Below are 15,000 nucleotides of genomic sequence, written 5' to 3' on the forward strand. Positions count from 1 at the left end.
GGGACGGGCGGGCCGTCCCACAGCTGGTCCCGAGACGGGCGGCAGGCGTCCGCCACTGGTCCCGAGACGGGCGGGCTGGGGCCGCCGCGGGTCCTGGGACTGGCTGGCAGGCGTCCGCCACTGGTCCCGGGACGAGCGGGCCGGGTCCGCCGCAGGTCCTGGGACGGGCAGGCAGGCATCCGCCAATGGCCCGAGACCGGGCGGGCCAGGCCCGCCATGGGTCCTGGGACGGGTGGGCAGGCGTCCAATACTGGCCCCGGGATGGAGGCTGGCCCGCCGCGGGTCCCGAGACGGGCGGGCAGGCATCCGCCACTGGTCCCGAGACAGGTGGGCCGGGCCCGCCACGGGTCCTGGGACGGGTGGGTAGGCGTCCAATACTGGTCCTGGGATGGGCGGGCTGGGCCCGCCGCAGGTCCCGTGACGGGGTGGGCAGGCGTCCGCCACTCGGTCATGGGACGGGCATGGCCGGGACCTAACCGCGGGTCCTGGGACGGGCGGGCAGGCTTCCGCCACGCGTCCCATGACAGGCGGGCCGGGCCCGCCGCGGGTCCTGGGACGGGTGTGCAGGCTTCCTTCCGCCACTGGTCCCGGGACGGGTGGGCCAGGCCGCCGGGCGGGCCGGGCCCTGCCGCGGGTCCCGGGACGGGCTGCCAGGCTTCCACCACTGGTCACGGGACAGGCAGGCCGGGTCCGCCGTGGGTCCTGGGATGGGCGTGCATGCTTCCGCCACTGGTCCCGGGACGGGTGGGCCGGGCCGGGCGGGCAAGCGTCGGCCACTGGTCCTGGGACGGGCAGGCTGGGCCCAGTGCGTGTCCCAGGACGGGCGGGCGGGCCGGGCCTGCCGCGGGTCCCGGGACGGGCTGCCAGGCTTCCGCCACTGGTCCCAGGACAGGCGGTCCGGCCCGCCCGCGTGTGGGCGCGCAGGCGTCCACCACTTGTGCCAAGACGGGTGGGCCGGGCCTGCCGCGGGTCCTGGGACGGGCTGGCAGGCGTCCGCCACTGGTCCCGGGACGGGCGGGCTGGGCTCGCCGCGGGTCCTGGGATGGGCGGGCAGGCGGCGTCAGCCACTGGTCCCGGGACGGGCGGGGCTGGCCCGCCACGGGTCCTGGGACGGGTGGGCAAGCGTCCGCTACTGGTCCCGGGATGGGCGGGCTGGTCCACCGCGGGTCCCGGACCCGGGACGGGCATGGCAGGCGTCCGCCACTGGTCACGGGACTGGCAGGCCGGGCCCGCCGCGGGTCCTGGACTGGCGTGCAGGAGTCCGCCACGCATCCCATGACGGGCGTGCTGGGCCCACGGGCGTAGCCGCGGGTCCCGGAACGGGCGGGCAGGCATCTGCCACTGGTCCCGGGACGGCCTGGCCGGACCTGCCGCGGGTCCTGGGATGGGCGGGCAGGCTTCCGCCACTGGAGGTCCCGGGTGACGGGCGGGGGCGGGCGGGCGGGCGGGCAGGCCGTCGGGCCGGGACGGGACGGGCGGCGGGTGCGGGGCGGGCGGCCGGGACGGGCGGGCGGCGGGCGGGCGGGCAGGCGGGCGGGCCCGGGACTGACGGCGGGCGGGCCGACGGACGGGCGGGCGGGCTGGGCCGGGACGGGCGGGCAGGCCGGGACAGGCGGGCAGGCCGGGACGGGCGGCAGGCCGGGACGGGCGGGCAGGCCGGGACGGGCGGGCAGGCCGGGACGGGCGGGCAGGCCGGGACGGGCGGGCAGCCGGGACGGGAGTTCCTGCCTTTCAAGTATCAAGAGTAGACTTTATTTTCTGCAATACGGAGTCAAGAGGACGTCTGCATTCACCGTTCTCCTTTTATGAAGCCATCGCTTCGAGTCACTAAACTAAGCAGCAAGAATTTGAATTACCTCACTGTTCCCCCAGTTCATACAGTGTAAGATTTTGCCTTTTTATGTAAATAAGAGATACCATTCTGCATTTACCTTTGTTAGTAAGCTTGTAAATAAACCTTTGTTGTGTTAGTGTTTCTTTCTATATTCGTATCCCCAGTTTCAACAGTTGGTGTTGAAATTTTTTTTTGTTTTGGTTTATTTCATATCGAACCTGAAGCGGACCTCTCTCAGAGGCTGTAACAGGCGGTGTCCGCCACGTGTCCCAGGACGGGCGGGTCGGGCCCGCCATAGGTCCATGGATGGGTAGGCGGTGTCCACCACGTGTCCCGGGACAGGCGGGCTGGTGCCCACCATGTGTCTTGGGACGGGCGGGCCAGGCCCGCCGCGGGTCCTGGGACGGGCAGGCGGTGCCCACCGCGTGTCCCGTGACGGTTAGGCCGGACCCGCTGTGGGTCCCGGGACAGGCGGGCAGCTACATGTCCCGGGACGGGACAAGCGGGCTGGGCCCGCCGCGGGTCCAGGTACGGGCGGGCGGTTTACACCACGTGTCCCGGGACGGGTGGGCGGTGTCCGCCACGTGTCGCGGGATGGGTTGGCTGGGCCCGCCGCTGGTCCCGGGACGGGCAGGCGGTGCCTGCTACGGGTACCGGGACGGGAGGGCGGTCTCCGCCACGTGTCCTGGGACAGGTGGGACGGGCCAGCTGCGGGTCCTCAGGTCGGGCCACCAGTATTTATGCCCCCGTCGGGGAGGTGACCAGATTAAAATGCCAGGGGTGGGGCCTCTAGCAAATGGGTTGGGCTGCCAGGAGTGGGCCCCCCAGTGGGGAGGCGACTGGGTATTGCCGTCAGGGTTGAGGATCCTTGTGGGGAGGACACCGATTTAGTCCCCTTGGGTGGGGCCCCTGGTGGGGAGGAGACCAGGTCAGGCCGTGTGGCATGGGGCCCACGGCCAGGAGGAATAAAAAGTCTAGTTTTTCAGACCAAGCCAATTTTGCTCTAACTGCTCTTTGCTTTAAAACTAAACAAAGAAACGGACTGAAAACAAGGACAGTTAATGGGGCTCATTTCTCTCTGCTAGTTGCATCAAAGGTTCTGGAGGGTCATGTGCTCATTTTATTCCAGAACATCAGAGAACATGAATTTGATTTGAAAGAAGATTCTTAAAGATATACTTTACAATTATTATTGTTATTCATTTCTTCATCATGGGATAGATATCAGTACCAGTCATGTTTAATTATATATATTTATTTTAAATTACTACTCAGTGATGCTATTTTGATTTTTGATGTTTTGGAGTGTTAATTCGTTATCAGTTTAGTTTGCACTATGGAAAGAAGTGACGTTCTAAGCTGAATACTTATTTTTACCACATATATAGTAATATAGTAATAATTTGTTCATAACAATTGTTCAAACATTAACTAATTATTTATAATTCCATTTTTTTTCGTTTTGGTAGAGAGAAATGTTTCATTTGTATATTTTTCTTAATTATGTAAATTGCAAGATATTAATGACTGCAAAGAAATCATACATATATTCATTATTTTGTCAAATTATAAAAATGTGTTAAATATCAGAAACAGTGTAAGATAATAATTACGATAAAACAGAATTTTGTACGTTATTTTTACTGAAAACCCCATAATTTTGAGGAGCCAGTACGATAAATCCAACCCAAGAGTGTGGCAACACTGGGCAGGAGGAGCAGCTGAGCTCAGAGCTGCACAAACGCATCAGTAACCCGCATACCTTTGAGGTAATTATATCGTTCACTTCTGAGCCGGAGTTGTCAAGTACTCTTTATATCTAAGTCCATTTTTTCTTGTTTATTCATCAAAATGCCAAGGAAGAAGCAGTCAAGAAAGCGTACATTAGCTAGAGGAAGGTTGAAAAAAAAAGACTTAGAAAGATAACAAGAAAGAACACCAAGATGAAGCATGACCTCCCAGGCCTAACTGGCGACAATGAGTGGGTCGTGCCTCATGATAACCCCCCCCCTGGGGGGGTGGGGGGGTTTAATATCACTTTTTTAAGTGGGGGGACCAGATACCATAGAAGTATGCTGTTAAAATAAGAAAATCAAGCTTAAATAAATTTTTATATTGATGCCTATGCGGTTTTCACTGAGAATTTCATTACGCAAACTTTAACACGCGATATCTCAAAACTATGTTTTTCAGTATATGGGTTGCTTTAAAACCCTCAGGCTTTTTTATTTGTTGTCCTATTTTCAAAATTCAATACCATTGAAATCCTTGATAAATTCTACATCGAAAGAAGAGGAAGAATCTCCAAATTATTCCAATTTCTATTTTTTATGAATTTTTGGATTGAGTAATTAAATAAAAAAAATAATTTTTATTCATATCAATGAATTTTTTTTAATTTTATTTATTTTTTTTAATCTTTCTCAATTCATTGGATAGAGCAACTCTTTGTGAGTATTAATTGCTTTAGTTATTAAAATTTAGCTAAAAACTAAGGAAGCCTTAGGGTTTTAAAGCAATGCATCTAAAAATCAGGAAAAAAATTAATATAAAAAAAACGAATGGATAGAAATTTATGAAACTTTTTGTAGTAACTTTCCATTAGGTGACTTATAAATGGGTAGCAAAACATAATTGCTCCAGGTAATATTTTGTTACCCTCCCCCCACAACAGGCAGTCCCCTTAACCGCTGGGCGCCGCACTATGTAGCAGCAGTGCATACGGCAGGTGAATCTGCCTCATGGGAATTTTGCCGCACTTGAATTGTGTGAAGAGTCTCAATAAACTTCATTGATTTCTATGTCGCACGGTTTTCCCGTGCAGAAAAAAACCCGCTCGTGTGAAGGGATCGTATGCGCTAATTACTTCAGATATTACCCGGTATCAGATAAACGAATTAGTAAACATTTCTATTTATACATCATCCAATGAAGTCATATATTTTAGTTTTTATGTATTTCTTAATTTATTTCAAAAGTACGTGTGAGACATCACGACAAATGTTTTAAGTTTTATCATGACTTTACCTTTATGCTAAAATTCACAGATTCTTGATAAAAGAATAAACCTTTTTCCTCTCGTTTACAAACAAATACCGTAGGTGGAATGAGGAATTAAAGTTCTGTTTTTAATTTTCTTTTATGCGTGAATCTGCCTTTTCCTTTCAATAACAAACAATTATTCTATATATGAAGAGATTCCCAAAAAGCCTTACCTTTTCTGACTCTGGAATTTCAAGTTTTGCGTTTTGGACCTTTCTGGAATTCTTCAGTCTAATATTTTCGATCCGTGGTTGGCTAAATCCGCAGATTTTAAACAACGGCCTGCCAGCTGGCCGTTGCTGATGAATTTGGTCTACTGGTTATTTGGAATTCTAGATATAGTGTGTGTGTACATATATATATATATATATATATATATATATAATTATATATATATATTATGTATATTTTGGGGATGTATTACATATACATATATTTGTCTATCTATACAACGAGAGAGAAACACCAAAAGGGAAAAAATGTGTATGAACATTCACGTCCATTGTACATTACTGTAAGTGCGCAGCAGGAAACATACAGACGTCCACGCACACATACACACATATATATATATATATATATATATATATATATATATATAATATATATGAAAGAATACATGTATAAAAGCTACTAAAACCATAAAATTCTCTGACGAACAGCGAATGCAGCAGAACAATCCGCACGGCCAGTTAGGAAAGGAAGAGACAAAATGCATAACTGGTGAATAAAAATTCCTCTTAGGTTTCCCACGAACCTTTTTTTTTAGGTGATCTCTTAGAATGAATTAAGAGAGATAAAAAAAGAGAGAAGGTGGCAGAAGATTCGCTTCAAAAAGAGTTCACCACGAACCAGCGAACAGTACTTAGCATGAATGTTCGACACGAGAGATTCACAAGGCTGAAAGGACAAAGGCTTCCGTCTCCATTCTCGTTAGGCACTTTTTCTTTCTTCGCTTTTTATTAAAGAGACGCGGTTGCTTCAGGTCTCATACAAAATCTGAAGAAGCGGTACAGTTTTTAAGATTATTAAATTCGAGGTTAAACTTTCTGTTATTTGTGCTACATTTCATTACAGAATTATTCACGATAGAATTCTGAACATAATGCAGAACCAGACTGATAGATCTGTATCCTTAAAAGAATCAAGTTACTTTATAATTATGGCAGGTAATCATTACAAAAACGTTCATATTCTTGTTGAAACAAAGGGGAATGTACTGTAAAAATAAACCCCAAATTATTCTAAATACAAAAAGCTGTCAGAATAAAAAGGATAAAACAAAACAGGATAATTATTTTTGTCTAAGCACCTATATAATGTAATATATATATATATATATATATATATATATATATATATATATATATATATATATATATATATATATATATATATATATATATATATATATATATATAATATTTTAAATCTGTATATATTCCCTTCAGTAGATTAACGGTTACCGCTTATCTAAATAGAGCCCATGTCATTATAATTTAGCCTTGTCGTGTTAACTCTATCTCCCACGAATTTCATTTCAATCGGAACCTCCTTTCCGTCTCTCTGGAATATTAGAATGATTGAGAGTTGTTCAGGGAGAAGTGGAGGCTATGGCTACGAAATCACGTTTGCAAGCGAATTGCTATCTTGGTTGGAAGCTGATGCTCTTAGGTTTTGAGTGGCTGCCGTGTTTTCCAGAAGTACTTTGCTCTGATATTTCAGTCGATTTGTAGTCAATTTTCGTAACTGCGTTTCATGAATGAAGTATTATGTAATTTACAGTTTATTATCATTATCACATATTAGTTTTCTGTCAGCTACATTTTGTGTAAACATGGGGAATCTCTTTGGTGGAGGTTAATTCAGCAAACTGAGAGCCTTTTCGGTTCTTTCGAAGTAAGTGAGTACACAATATGACAATTAAATTATACGAAATTTATTCATATTAAATGTTCCATTTAAAGGCTACCTTCATTGAGTCCTCGTGGCTTGTGGAAGGGATAATCTTCAAAGAGCAATAAAGAAAATAGAACGTATTTCTCGGGATGGGAAACGTAGCAGCCCCATTTTAATAATAATAATAATGACAATCAAAAGCCACAGTAGTGTTAAAATATATTACTGTACAACGGTAAAAATACAAGGAGAGACTTTCGGATATGCTCCGTATCCCTCTTCAGTCCTACTGATGGTCAAACAATGGAGGGAGCGTTAAAAAAAAAAAAAAAAAAACTGGTTCAAGGCGGATGGATTTAAGTGTTGGTCAGGTAATCCATCCGCCTTGAACCAGTTTTTTTTTTCTTCTTCTTTCTCGCTGTTGCAACGCTCCATTGTTTGACCATCACCATCAGTAAGACTGAAGAGGGATGCGGAGCAGTATCCGAAAGTTTCTCCTTGTATTTTTATCATTGTACAATAATATATTTTAACACTACTGTGGCTTTTGATTGTCAATATTATAGCCTCGTTACGGAGGTTCCTTAGTTCAATAATGAGAATAGTAAAAACGCTTAAGTGCAATTCAGACGCTTGAGAAAATGAAGAATCTTAGAGAGATTTTAAAGTCCGAAAATAACTTCTAATCCGTTCAGGGTGTAGGTCATTAACTTTTAAATTGACCAAAGTACCTCAGGAGCTACTTTCTGTATTAGTCTTAATTAAATTCATTTCTGTTAAATTTTTTAAAGAGGAAAAGTCTAATGGCATGATTATGACTTGTAAAGAAGTGAATGGCAGATAATATCCTTACATTAATCAGAAAATATATATAGCATTCTCTCTCTCTCTCTCTCTCTCTCTCTCTCTCTCTCTCTCTCTCTCTCTCTCTCTCTCTACCAGTGGTCAGGAAAAAGGGGCGGATCTGATGAAATAAAGTGATAGATTGAAAATCTTTTTTAAATGTGATTTATGTTTCGGTTGACAATGCATATTTTGAAATATTTGAGCATTGCTATCATTTTTAGAGTGAAAGTGTTTCACAAAGGGTTTATTTGATATTGAAGGTCGGTATTTTTATCTATGAGTTATTTTTAATCAGGCGAATAGAACATTATGCAAACTCAGTAGAAAACTATATAAAACTTGATCTATATTTTCAGAGATCATCCCTTCGGATGAAGTATAAGGAAGAAATGATTATACATTCAATTAACGTTTGGGTAGTACTGCAGGCGGTACAAGAAACCAATGAATATTAATGAACTTGAAATACCGTTTTCAGCCTTTGTAACACGTCCTTTCGCCCAGGTACCAAGAATAATCAGAAAGGTGGAATTGAGACGATTCAATTCATTTCGACAACACCTTCCGCTGAGAAATGAAGCAATAATTAATCTGTAATTGCCTTGTACACCTGATCTGGTAATTACCACCAAGTGTTCCGCGTCATGTTTACGGAGGCTTGCAGGAAATGAGAAACTTCGGGAGATAGAGAATTATTGCCCGACCGAGCCTCATTATTCCTGCGTGGCAGCAACATTTCTGAATGAAACGAAGTATTAGATGTCGATCCTTTTCTGGATGGGCGAGGAAACTTTCATTATTTTCTGTAATCTAAAGAACAAGGAAAAGTATAAGGCATAGGGCACGGACACATGAGTAATCAATTCTCTCTCTCTCTCTCTCTCTCTCTCTCTTCTCTCTCTCAAACGCACAAACACACACATACATACATATTTACACACACACGTATATATGTATATATATATATATATATATATATATATATATATATATATATATATATATATTATATATAATGTGTGTGTGTATGTATGCATGCATGTATATATATACATTAGGCTTTAATATTCAATTCGCTCTAACTCGGAATAAATATAATTCTTATATGTTAACTAAAGGGTAATTTTTTATAGTTGAATATAATTTCGTCCTCACATGGATTCGAACCAGCGCACAGGGAGAAATCAGGACTTAAGTGATGTTGAAAATATACTTACTCTCCGTGACCTGAAGTATCTTATCACCATTTTATTATTTTATTCATATCTGTTGTTAACATTTATGCGAATAAAGCATCAGTTGCAATATTCTTCACCTTGCCTCTCATGAAAAATATGAAAATTTATATCTACTTTAGTGGTATTTATTCGCCATATTAACATTTTTCAATTTGGTTTTTCGTCATTTTAAAATTTCCTACAATCCTGAATGAAAATAATCAGAAGTTATCTATCATCTCTCTTGGCGTTATTTTAGATTTTCCTCTATAAAGCTGAAAAAAACGAGAGTAGGTGTGAGATTTTTGAGCTTCAGTTTTTTTTTTTTTTTTTTTTTTTTTTTGCGTTCTGTTCACCACTATTAAAAGCGCAGAAAAGTCTTGCTGTTGACGTTCTTCAAATCAGCGTCCTAATTATTATCTTGGTTGTATTTAATGTTTAATTTTCCATTTTAGAAAATATGAAGAGATTCAGTTTCAAGGTTGTCCGTAAATATTTATTATCAATAAATATTTTTCTTGTGGTTTCTAGTGTTTAGGATGCTAAATACACAAATTTTTGTCAGTCGGGAAGCTGCCGTATTTGTTTGGACAGTGCTATAAATATAACTCACATGAAATATTGGGATTGGAGGACTTGTTATATTTAACTCGTGCGATTTTAACATGCCTGTGGTATAAATAAGCTTGGTTTTTATTACTCTTGAATCCGGTAAACTTACGGCAGGGGGGGATATGTTTTCTCATAACGAAAACTATAATGTTAAACAATGGCCTTTGCCCCTCTTCAAGAATTAATGCTGGGCACCTCTAATGTGTCGTTTCAAATACTCTTTCAACTCCTCATATCTCTCCCCACCCCTTCCCTTCAGTACTTCTAGATCTTCCCCAGACGGATTCTTTCCTCAGTGTTTAAACTTGGCCATCGTTTCGCTTCGTTAGACACACCCGAACTATCGAAATCTTGCCATATTTAAATATTTTACCACACGTGTCACACTGGCAATTCTTGTCATTTCATTTTAAAATATTCCTTTCAATGGAATCCTTAATAGGATCAATCTAGCATCTATATTCATGTTTTGCTCCGCAATTTTTCATCTTCTCTCAAAAATACTCTCGCCTCAGCAGCGAAATTGAAGACTGACTCGTGTTTTCGAGACACATTTACTCTTCATCCCTTATTTTGTGATATTAGCGCTAAACCGAAATGAGAATTTTGCAAAGGACGTTTTCAGTACGCCCTGACGTCAGCTGGTATTTCGCCTGTTAAAGACTTCTTGAATATTAAAACCGGGGTACTTGTTCATCTATCGGTTTGTATTGTTTTCCAAACTTGAAAGAGAATGCTGCAGTTGGTAAGGGCAGGAAAACATTAGGATCTTGTTACAAAACGCCTTTCGCACAAATAAACGAACGTTTACAAACAGTTATTCTCAACAATAAGAAATAGTTAATTACATCATAATACACCCGTAGTTATTTTACTTTTTTTTTTTTAAGAGCTATTTGTGATTTGAAACTCAACCAAAAGAAGCCTTCACTGAGTGCACAGGGATGAAAGCTGATTTTAACGCGTAAAGAGCACTGCTACTAAAAGCTTATTAAAAAGAAGTTTTCAGAAATCCTTCTGAATCACACTGAATGAGGTAGGATCGTGAAGCCAATGAAACGAGGAAGTAGTGTCAAAGAGAAGTAAACTAGAGGCAGAGACGGAATGTAGGAAAAAATGAAGGCGAGACACGAAAAATGGTGATGAAAAAGAAACAACGTGAAGGAAAACCAGAGAAAGAAAAGGTATTGTTGGCGGGAAGCGAAGGTAACGCGTTAGTGGACGGAAGACTGGTGAGTCACGTCAGTTGGACGAAATGGTAGGATGCACAAGAATTTTACTGAACAAGCGTTTTTATTTTTGCATTGTTCTTTGTACTATGTAATTCATCATGGGTGCAGGAAGAGGATTAATAAATATTTCCAAAATGGATTAAAGCAAGATTCTCGAGTAAATTAGGTTGTTGAAATGAAATGACATGAGTTTTCCATAGCCTTAGGTCATATTGAAGATCAAGTTTTAACCCTCCAGTCTAGTGCATTTATCTGGGAATACGTACATAAAGGAATTATGTTTGATTTTCATGTTTATTAATGTTTATCACTTTTAACATTGTTTATTCTCGAAATCGGGAATGAATAAGTAAATAGTTAAGAAATAACTCGAAATCGGGAATGAATAAGTAAATAGCTAAGAAATAACTAAGTACGATAATGGTATATGATACTGGATTTGCATCAGACAGGTTCTGGATGTTTAGTGATTTCAGTTTTCCAATTTATTGTGTCTGAAAAATAAAAACTTGAAAGGAGGGTACTAATCAGTTTGGGTGATACAAGAGATGATCAGGCAATTCCAGTTCCAAGCTACGATGCTCTTAGATTTCACACTATTGTTCTTCAGTTTGACAAGGAATATAAGTACGAGCTAATATATATATATACATATATATATATATATATATATATATATATATATATATATATATATATATATATATATATATATGTATGTATATATGAAATCACCAATCATAAATGGGCATAACCAATACTCTTAAAGTATTAAAGTACAACAAAGCATATCTTAGAAGCAGGTGTTTACTGTACCACCTGTTCCCCATGCTATTCGTAACTAGGGCCATACAAATGAATTGAGTTTGGAAACTTGTTGACATACCCTCCTGAAATAGCTCTAATAGTAAAAAACCCATGATCTATATTTGGCCAATGTTTGTTTATTTCTTGAAGTTTTCCATTTCCGGAAAGTTTTCTTAAATATTACATGGATCCCTTGGCAGTAATTACCCGATCAGACGTATAGATTAATAACAAATTAATTCATGCTTTATACCTCGGCGTATGATCTTCATAGCATTGAACAGAATATATACTTTAAAAAAAATGTCCGGCTTTTGTATTATTTATTGGTGGTTCAGCGAAATGATGCACTGCAAAGTTCTAGCGTCATTTAAAGGTTATTTATTGATTTTTCAATTTTTCAGTTGCAGGAAAATAAGGTGCGAAAATAAATGAGAAGTACCAGGCTCTCATGGTGAAACTGGAAGAGAGTTCCACGGTAACAACAGGAAATAATAGTTGGAGAAGTTGGAAAGCAAGAAGAAAGAAATGTAGCTGGTGGAGGTAAAGTAAAAGGCCGCAAGGCTTTTGAATCATAAGTTTTAAAACTAACAGTATTTATTTTAGTAGACATGTAACTCTATCTTTGGGGGATCGACCCCGCTTAAAAAAAGTAGATAAATGAATAGTAATCTCATTTTTCTACAGAAGATTCAACAGGTACTTACGAGTACTTATTAGAAAATGTTTCGAATTTTTCTCCTCGTAGATCTCTAAAGAATATGTAGTTATTGTATGATTATAACCCATATCCAATGGCTTCACTTAAGTGTAAAGTCTTCGACAAAGTTCTTAAGAAACGTAAAAAGAAAAAAAAAAAGACACGTTAATGGGTCCTTTAATCTTGCAAGTTTCAACCGAAATCTGATAAAAGACGACAATTCTTAAGAGTAAGTTTGAGGGATTTTATTATGCTTAAATTCTTATTTATATTATTGGAAATCATATACACAGGAGATTGTACCAAGAATGCTCATTGAGTTTAGAGAGATAGTACATGTAGCATTTAGGTTCTGCTCATGGGAATGAACAAATGTATTCAAATTCATGGTACTCTTATATCGCCGTTCATCCTAAAACATACTAAAAAATTCTAATTATTATATATCAATCGAGGATCAGGACATGAAATGTAGATAGATTCTCATTTTCATTTCCGTTACTTTTTCTTATCAAGGTTCAGAGTATGAAAGATAATTTGGTTTATCCAGTGCTCTTGTTAAAATTGATAACCCATTGCTTCTTTAGTCCATTAGTTCTTTAGTCTCCTTTATTGAAAAACATTCGGGTCTGCAAACTCCTAAAAAGATAATCTCTTTTCCATGCTTCTGTTTTCAGAACTATTGACATTTTTCTGTTTTTTATCACAATTTATATTAGAAATAGAAACGGGGCTTGATTTACTTACATATTCAAATGTTATTATTAATGGATATGTCGATATGTTGACTGTTATCTAATGCATGTGTATGCCAGCTTGTGTGCACATAGAACAAAACAAATGTAATCAGCAAACATGAATAGGTACCAGTAGCATAGACAGAGAAAAACAACTTTCAATTTAGAAGAGGCGTCATTTCTTGATATATATTTTTACAACAAGCAATATAATATACACGAAAACAGAGAATAAAATGACATATCTTGACTGAAAATGTCTCGACATTTATATTGGTAGTCAACAAACCAAATGCCACAATTTCTATTTGAAACCCTGCACAGAGAAAAATAGACCTATTATTTTGTTGTATGCAGAAATAAAACAGACGCTGTACACAAAATTAAAAGAAAGGGTAAGCAAGTCCAAAGATGATTTAGCAGCGAAGGCTTACTTAACACATTACCGCTATTATTTTTACTGTTGTTACATCTGCTAATCGTGTTAATAATTGTAATAGTAATGACTGCAGTGGTAAAATCATTGCTATTGATAAAGATGATGAGGAGTTTGGTACGCACATCAACTACCTTGAATATCAGCTAGAAAAACCGCAAATCATATACTACCTCAGTAACAAACATCTCTGATATGATTTAAAGTCCAAGAGTAATGGGTGAATAAATCATTGGAATTAGTAGTTAATTGGGAACCTGTCTCATAATACCCTGCTGGGAGATGAATGAGTTTGTAGTACTGATGTCATTATTCAGTTTGAAAGGTGTATTTTTTCTTGCGTTTCAACACCTCACAAGTAGTGGATGTTATTTGTGAAACTTTGCTGTTTTTCTGCTGTTCTGTATTTGGTTCTCGTCTTTTGAAGCTAGGAGATGCAAGATCATTCGATGAGTGATTTTATCATCGTTGGTTTCGTCTCAAAGCAGAAGGATTTTCATTTTGGAATTTAGTTGTTGATACTTTATCCAATAAACGCTTTAATTGTTAATGTACTTCAACAGACCATTGGAATTTGAGGTAGCTATACAGTCAATTTTTTTAGATGAGATGAGAATGTATACACATTGCATTTGCATATTATGTATGTATTTATGCTTCTTTCCTCCTTTATCAAACTGCTGGGATTATGCTAATGAAATTCATGTGGAAATCATAATTTCTATGCCTTTGAAGATGAGCTAGTAATTAATCCTTGACTCCATTCAGAAATGTCGCTGCCTACACAAAATAAATGGTGGACTGAGCTTAGACATCGTGTATTTCCTCAAGTTTCTAATATATCCGTCCAACTTTCATTAACATAGAATGGACCCTTTAGTGGTAATTAACAATAAATGTTCGAGGAAACAACAGTCCTTATTTTTCTCTGAGTTGGGTGTAATGTCGAAAAGAACTGATCCGCGTTATTGCCATTTTTTTTTTCAATCTATTCATTCTGCTTCGTAAGATGGCTATCTTGTGAGATGTGCTAACAGTAGTTCAAGGTTGCCATCAGGCTAATCTACAGCCATGGCTATCATCGTTTACAAAATAGTATTTTATTAATTAACATTTTCATGTACCCTTTAATAAGTAGAAATACCACCTAAGACATAATTCTCAAGAGAGAGAGATAGAGTGTGTGTCTATGTGTGTGCGCGCTCGTGTACAGTGCAATTAATTTTCTCTTTTGCTATTCAAAAGTTTCTCGCACCACCATTCACTATTTCTATATAATTCGAAAGTGTCTGCTTGCGCTAAACAAATTCGTAATCAGTTTTCAAATGAGTCCATTACTCGAGAAACATGTTATGCGCTATTCCTATCGAAATTTTGTTAGAACAGGGATACTTTCCTCAAAGAGTCGAGAAAATGTTGTATAAAGAATAATACCATGCGTCGCCTCCATTATGGCCGAAAATGAATTTTAATGCAAAGCGTTTTGCGCCTAACGTGAGAGACCACACCAGTTTCTGGAGAGATTACGAGGGACTTTTGCCATCGAGGATAAGGTTATAAGCATGCTGTAGGCCAGCTAATCTACTCACCTTTTTTCTGGGAGACGTTATAAGGAATTTCATTACTCGACAACCAGGT

The 15,000-nt window shown here is 40.7% G+C and overlaps 1 protein-coding gene across 5 annotated transcripts in view; it reads left to right on the forward strand.

Moving 5' to 3' along the window:
• Positions 1-15,000, forward strand: part of LOC135220981 (uncharacterized) — a 452,378-nt gene that overhangs the window by 261,540 nt on the left and 175,838 nt on the right. For all 5 annotated transcript variants that reach the window (XR_010315842.1, XR_010315843.1, XR_010315844.1 and 2 more), the window contains one exon: positions 11,894-12,032. The gene's annotated coding sequence lies outside the window, so the exon portion shown is untranslated. The remainder of the gene's footprint in view (positions 1-11,893; positions 12,033-15,000) is intronic.

This window comes from Macrobrachium nipponense, chromosome 2 (assembly GCF_015104395.2).
Source record: "Macrobrachium nipponense isolate FS-2020 chromosome 2, ASM1510439v2, whole genome shotgun sequence".
NCBI classification, from domain to species: domain Eukaryota; kingdom Metazoa; phylum Arthropoda; class Malacostraca; order Decapoda; family Palaemonidae; genus Macrobrachium; species Macrobrachium nipponense.